Source organism: Octodon degus, unplaced genomic scaffold (genome assembly GCF_000260255.1).
Source record: "Octodon degus isolate 3935 unplaced genomic scaffold, OctDeg1.0 scaffold00009, whole genome shotgun sequence".
Lineage (NCBI taxonomy): Eukaryota > Metazoa > Chordata > Mammalia > Rodentia > Octodontidae > Octodon > Octodon degus.
In genome coordinates this window covers 23,153,655-23,161,300 of record NW_004524585.1, presented here as the reverse complement: position 1 = coordinate 23,161,300, position 7,646 = coordinate 23,153,655, and positions in this window count along the sequence as shown.

Below are 7,646 nucleotides of genomic sequence, written 5' to 3'. Positions count from 1 at the left end.
TTTGGATCAAAAACTAAAGGTGACTTTTCTGGAGGCAGAATAATAAATAAATCAGGACTTTTCTATGTACAGGAAGAGTTTGCTTTCCGTTCCATCAGGTGTGTGTCCTGTACCTTATAAGCACGTTCTTTTGGGATCAGTTACTCTTTGAAACTGAACATCGTGGAGACTGCTTTTTTCAGCTTGGCAAACAATAATTTGGCTGAGACAGTTCTTACCTACCTGTAGCAAGTCAAGGAGCTCAAGGACAAAAGAATTTTCCTAAATTATTGGTTGACAAATTTTTGTCACCATAATTGCAGTTTTTCCTATGTCTAAGTAGTGCAATTAAATCTCCTTTCTGGGAAGCACAAATTAAGTTAGTGAAAAGTTTGAATCCACCATTTCATTCTTTCTCTATTTTAAACAACCTATGACATTCTATCATGATATATATATGCATCCCCATTATCTTTAATTTTAGATGAGTGTCACTTGCATACTTGGGTGTATGGGAGACTGTCTCTGTCTTCTATTGATATGGGTCACCCATAATGTTCTCAACTGCAGCTTCTCGGTGTGCTCGAGTTTGGCAGACAGTGGAGCAGTGGGCCTCCCCCAAAGCATCTTTAGCTGCCTTTCACAGTATATTAGTTAAACTGTCTTCTGGTTTAAGGAACACCAATATTCACTGACCTGAACAATAGCTGCTTATAATAGTAGTTACAGGATGAACAAATGGTGCATTCCTATGCAATAACTCAGACTGCTCAAGATAATTTGAAAAATTTACCAGCTATGCTTGCTCTGTAAATGTCATACTTGGACATATATATTCATAACATAGAGCCTTAGAAGTATGTAGGGAACCCAAAAGACTTAATCACCCTAAAGGAAAATGTAGTAGTGATTTAGTGACTGTATAGAATTCAGTAAAATTACTACAGCTTGATGAAAAGAGAATACAAACTACTGAAGTTATTTGTAGGATATGTATTCATACCATCTCCATCATTCTTTCATTTTTCTTCTATCTAGCTATGCACAGGAAAGGAGAAAAATGTCCCCATATACTGTATGATCTATTCCAGCCTATATGGAACTAAGGAAGGCATTGTAATTCTGCATATATTATAAATATCCCATGCTTTAATTTTCTTGCATCTTTAGTAAATGCAAAATGAAATGAAAATAAAATAAAAATAGCGGGAAAGTTGTGCCTATGGTGTGCTTCCCAGATTCCAAACACATTCCTGTTGATATTTGTGTATCCTTCACAACTGAGCAGGGAGTCTCCTGTTCAAAAGCCACATGGGGAGAAGATAGCTGGATAATTACTGTGCAGTAAAAAACAATTTTTCCCTTTGCTGAAAACATTTCTTTGATTTTCCCCTCTTACTGTATGTACTGAGTGGACAAATTATCATGAAATCTCTTCAGAAATAAACATTCTTATTTCCTTTTAAGAATTTTCATTTTTATATTAGAATATCATATTAAGCTTTACTTCTTTTAGGAAACAAGAGGGCACTACAGGGTAATGAAATTAGAAAGAAAAAGATTTTCAAAAGTTATGATTTTACTAATGAAAATAGAAAAGCGTTAAACACACTTTTAAATTAGTCATTTTTCTAAATTCAGGAGCTGGACATCTGTTTAATTCCTCTCCCAGAGGCCTTTTATGACAGTTTCTCCCTAAAAAGAGACAACTCAAAGTGCCTTGACATTATTATAGCTGTTGCATCCTATTTCCAAATTCAGAACTTATCTGGTAAATTGGCTAAAGAAACATTTCCTCCTTGATTGGAGTAAAATATATAGAAAATGTTAATCTCTTTGAGTTTTAATATCCTGAGTTTATCGTTTTTATTGAAGACTCTAAAGTGGGATGATTTTATAGCTTTCAGTCACAGACATCACATATTAAGATGAATAGTAAAATAGAATTCTGTTATATGGTAAAACCTAGTACTGATGTCTTAGTTACTTTTCTCTCATTGCTGACACAAAATACCCAATCCCCAAAATTAAGGAAGGTAAGGTTGGCTTAGCTCACAGTTTGTGGAGGTTTCAGTCCCTACTCAGCTGGCTCCAAAGCAGAGTGGCCCACGGCAGAGGGCAGCAGCTCACTGCAGCAGAAAACAGCAAGAGCAAGGGGAGGAATAATGGCAAAAATTGCAATAGAGAGCAAGTCTGTCTTCCTGATGTTGCATTCAGGGTATCCTCCCCAGGCCAGGTGTAGCACTCACACCCATAATCCCAGCAGCACTCACATTCATAATCAAAGCACTCAATCATGAATTAATTACAAACTCTAGAAGTCCGTCCCATAACTGCATGGACTGCAACAATTGCTTAAATGTTTCATTGGTCTACATACCCTGGACTAAACAGTATGCAAAATGTTAAATTTGCCTTCTTTCAAATTCTAATTAGTATTTCTCAAATGAAGCTCTTTCTGTCTTATGTAATTTTTCAATTTATAGTGTGCTTTAGCGCATGCTTGCAGCACACAGGGATTCCATTCCTTGTGGGAAGCTAGGAAGCTAGCGCATGAGCCAAGCACATCTTCATCCTTGTTTTCAGCTCCCTCCTCTCCTCTCTTCCTTCCCCCATCTCTTCCTGATTTAACCATTTGTTCTTCTATTCCAGATTAACTAATGTTTCAATTCTATGATAATAGTGATAGTCTCAGGATTTTGCAATTGGTAAATTTTCTTGAAATAAGTGCTTTTTTCCTTGCTCTGATTATATTTCTTTTATTAATTTTTGTTGTGTAGCTCCTAATGCATCAAAAAGGTGTTAAAGGGTGCATAGTAACTTACACAAAAATACTTGCTCTTTGGGATTGTCATTTTACTTCATGAAAGAGTAGGGTGGTAGGACAACACATCTACATTTGTATCTATCCATATTAAAATTTTAATAAATATGCTGTATTTGTATATTTTAGTGATATAAATATTGCTAAAGAGCACATACGTTTGTGTTCAGTGTGGTTTTCTTCATAGCTGGAATCAGACCATAGAGATTATCCACAGATAATAATGAATTCATGGATGATCAAAAGAATCACATTTTTTAAAAAATTTCATTGATATCCACAGGTTTTTCTTCCACCAAAAAATCAAAAGTTATACAGCCATTTGAATTAGACTTTCCTGACGTATGAAATGTATTTTGAAATTACCTATGTTGTTGTATGTGTTAGTATATTCCTCTCTTTTCTTTTTCTTTTTCTTTTACTTTTTGAAACAGGGTTTCACTATACAGTTGAAGCTGGCATTGCACTCATTTTTGGAGCTCAGACAAGCTTCAAACTCTCAGTAATTCTCCTGCCTGAACCTCCCAAGTGCTGGGATTATAGGTATGCACCATCACACCCAGAAGTATATATATTTATAATGCAGAGCAGTACTTCATTTAATACATATATAAAAGTTTACCAATCCTTTGTTAGCAGATGTGTGATTTTTCATTTTAAACGATCGTAATTCAACACCCTATAAACACTAACATAGAGGTTTTGTCTATTTTATTTTTCTTCATTAACCCAGTAGTCAGATCATGTTTTAATTACATGAGAAAGATTCTAATCTTGACAAATTATTGTCAATTTATAATTTTTATTATTATAATTTTTAAAAATCAAACCTGTTTTAACTCATGCATAAAAATAATCAGTATACATTCTTGGGGCACCATGTGATACTTTAATACATTGTATACTATAAAATGTTTACACCAGGTTAATTATATCTCTTTCCTTAATTTTTTTATTTTCTATGATGAAAATTTTCTAGAGCCCTTCTTCTAGCCTCTTTAGATGTTCATTTATCTTTATCTTTTTTTTTTTAATGTTTTAGTATAGGTTTTACAGAGTCTTGTTGCACAGACAGGACTCATAGTGATCCTTCCTGTTTTCAGCCTCCCAAGCACTGGGATTACAAGTGTGCACCACCACTCTGTCTAGTTGCCCTCTCAGTGTGCCCTGGGGGCTGGGGTGGCAAAGGCATGGGGTCCTCTGCTTTTGCCTAAGCAGGTGCTTTAGTCCACTGAGCTATCTGGCTGACCAAGATGTACATTTATCAGTATGATTGATAGTTATCCTATTGTGTAATAGCAGATCAGCATTTCTTGCTATTGTACAAATGTAACTCAATACCCATTACCCTTTACATGCTCTCCACTCCACCTCATTCTCCCCAGCCTTTGGTAGTCACAATTCTATTCTCTCTTTCTACCATAGCAGTGTTTTTTGACTCCACATGTGAATAAGATCATGCAAGATATGTTTTTCTATTTCTGGATTATTTCATTAAACACAATGTGATTTCCAGTTCCACACACACTGTAGCAAAAGTCAGAGCTTCATTACTTTTATGGCTGGACAGGGTTTAATTTTTTATAGCTAGATAGATATAGATTGAGATATCTATAATTGTCTCTATTATTAATGGACAGAAAGTATTTCCATTCTTTTGCAAATTATAGTGTTACACTAATGATTGTAGCATAGGCGTCTCTCTGATGAGCTGACTCTTGGTATGTGTATTCAGACTTGAATTACTGCATCATATGGAAGTTCTATTTTTAGTTGTTTTCAATAATGGCTGAGGAAGTTTTCATTCCCACCATTATTCAATTTCAAGGGCTTCTTTTCTCCCCATCTGTGCCAGCATTTGTTACCTTTAGTCTTTTTGAAGATAGCCATTCTTCCTGGAGGGAAGTTAAGTCTTTTGATTCTTTTTTCTTTTTTCTTTTTCTTTTTCTTTTTCTTTCTTTTTTTTTTTTTTTTTTTTTTTGTATTTTAGGGAAGGGTTTATAGGGCATTCAGGGTCTCACTAATAGATCTGACTCATAGTGACCGGCCTGTTTACAGCCTCCCCAGGGCTGGGATTACAGGTGCACACCACCTCGCTCAGTCTCAATCGTTGTCTCAACACGCCCCTGGGGCAAGGCCTGCACAGCAAGCCCAGGGATAGAACCCCTGGTCCATGTTCCTGCTTGCAGGCACTTTAATCTGCTAAGCAATTTTTTTTTTTAGTCTTTTGGTTCTGATTTTCATTTCTTTAGATTACTGATGTCAAACAATTTCTGACTTGTTGGCCAGTTTTATGTCCTTTTTAAAGGTATTTCTATTAGATTATTTATTAGTTGCTCTAGAGTTTTGGAGTTCTCTATATATTCTGGATATAAGCCCCAGGTCAAATTCATAGTTAGCAAATATTTTCACTTCTTATGCAAATCCTTCATTCAACTGATCATTTCTTTTGTTGTGCAGAAGGCTTTCAGTTTGGTGTGATCCCATTTGTATATTTTTGCTTTTTCTTTTCATGAGATTCTTGGCTTTTTCCAAAGAAACACTTGCCTATTATAAAGTCATAAAGAATTTTTATGGTTTCTTCTATTAGCATCATGGTTTCATAACACATTTAAATACTTAATCCACTTTTAGTTGTTTTTTTTTTTTTACTAATAGATAAAATCGTTTCATTCTTCTCCACGTGGATATCCATTTTTCCCCAGTACAATTTATTATAAAGACTCTTTAGACCAAACCAAAAACTTAGCACCTTGCCAAATTAGTTGTCTGTTTTTGCCAAAATATTTAGTTGTCTGTTTACTTTAGGTTCTCTATTCAGTTCTATTGCTTTATGATACCATTTTTTTGACAATATTCAATTAGCAATTTTAAGTGTAAAAGCCTTACTGCTTCTAGGCCTACAATGAGGCAGAATATTGTGATAGTAGTATATGGTGAAGAAAGGCTTCTCACCTCCTGGAAGCCAGGAAAGAGAGAGAGAGAGAGAGAGAGAGAGAGAGAGAGGAGATACAGAGGCAGAGAGACAGAGACAGACCAGCTTTCCTCCACCTTTCGTTGATGCTGCCACCCGTACTGAAGACAGGTCTCCCCAGCAATTTGCTGCTCCATCTGCCTGTTGTCTCTGGAAACACACTCACAGACATGCCCAGAATTGTACTCTTCTGGCTTCTGAGGTGCTTTTCTATGCAATCAAGTTGACAAAATTAAACTTTACACAAGCCTCATAATTTATTGCTTTCTGTAAAACATATAAGCACTCATTACATCCTGTGGCAAAAATGTTCATAGTTCAAGGTGTGACAGCAAAACTGATCAAAATTTACTTTCTTCTTCTGCTGGTTAGATCCATAGCAACTTCAGCATATGATTTTTTTTCTTTCTTTACTAAGTACTAAACTTTTACCATTTTACCATAAAAGAAGCACTTTAAGACTTTCTTTGATATATATCCTCATTCCCAGAGTGATTACTCGTGTGCTTTGCTGCCAATATTAAGTAAAATGAAGGTATCTTAAGTCCAAGCACAATACTGTGACAGCTGATATGCTAGCTCCCTTCCCTACAGAGCGACTGGGGCAGACAGTACGAATGAACTGGGCAGGAGAACAAGGTGAAACAGAGTAGGAAAACACATGTCATCACGCCTATCACAACAGTGTGCAAACAAATACCCATGAGTGCTTTATGTTTGGAATTTCTGCTGCTCAACATTTTTGGACTATGATTCAGTCCAAGTAACTGAAACTGCTAAAAGTAAAACTCCCATCTTATGGGAGGACAACTATAAAGTTAATTTCTGTATTTGGTGTGAGGTAAGGATTAAGCTTTGTTAAAGTAGGATATAGAAAACTGCATGCTTATTAAGTGTTCTGGACCCACTTAGTAAAAGGTTCTCTTTTCTCTGGTGTGTGGCAAATTTGTCAGAGAAGGAAGAGGCATAGTACGAGGAGACCAACAAGAACAGATGCAGATGAGAACTTCTGTGAGTGCATCTATTCCAGTAGGGTTTTGAGTCTTGACTGTGACCCTGATAAGTTAATATATGATGAAGCCACTTAGAAATACATGCATGCATCACCCCAACCAACCCGTGTATTTAAAACTGATGAAATCTGAATAAAGTACATGAGCTGTCACCGACGTTCATATTCTAAGTGTGATACTTTTCTACAGTTCTGTGTTACTATCCTGTCAGGAGGGGAGGAAAAATAGCATCTAAGATCTTTCTGTATTATTTATTACAACTGCATGTAAATCCATGATTGCTACAAAATAAAAAGCAAAATACTGCAAAAGTATATAAAAGTTACAGTTTGGCATAAAAATAACTGGAAAGTCCTTAATCCTTGAAATGAAAGTAGTGCTACAAACAAGTTATGGGCTTATCAAAGACCATAAGAGTAATAGTAGAGTGAACAATTTTTTAAATCATGAGCTATTAAATAAATAGGCAACTATTAGGGAATAAATTGTGTTACTGATCTGCTCACTGATTTCTTTTGCTCAAATAAGCTATTTCATCTGAATAGAATGACCCACAGGAACACTATGAGGTGAAGAGGTCAGTAGGAATTAGTTAAGACTTTCATAAAGCAGACTAATGACCAGTTAAATTCTATAAGATGAGATATTTACTCCAAATCTCCATGCAGCATTGGTTTGATTATTTGGCTCTCCAGTCAATTAGTTCAAACAACCTATTCAGTAAAAGCTATTAAACCAGTTATGCATATAAATGAAATGAATAGAAAACCAGTAGGAACAGAGAAGTAATTAAGTGATTAATTAGGATTCCATCTCCCTCAAAGTGATTAAGACTTATAATCACTTTGAGCCAAAT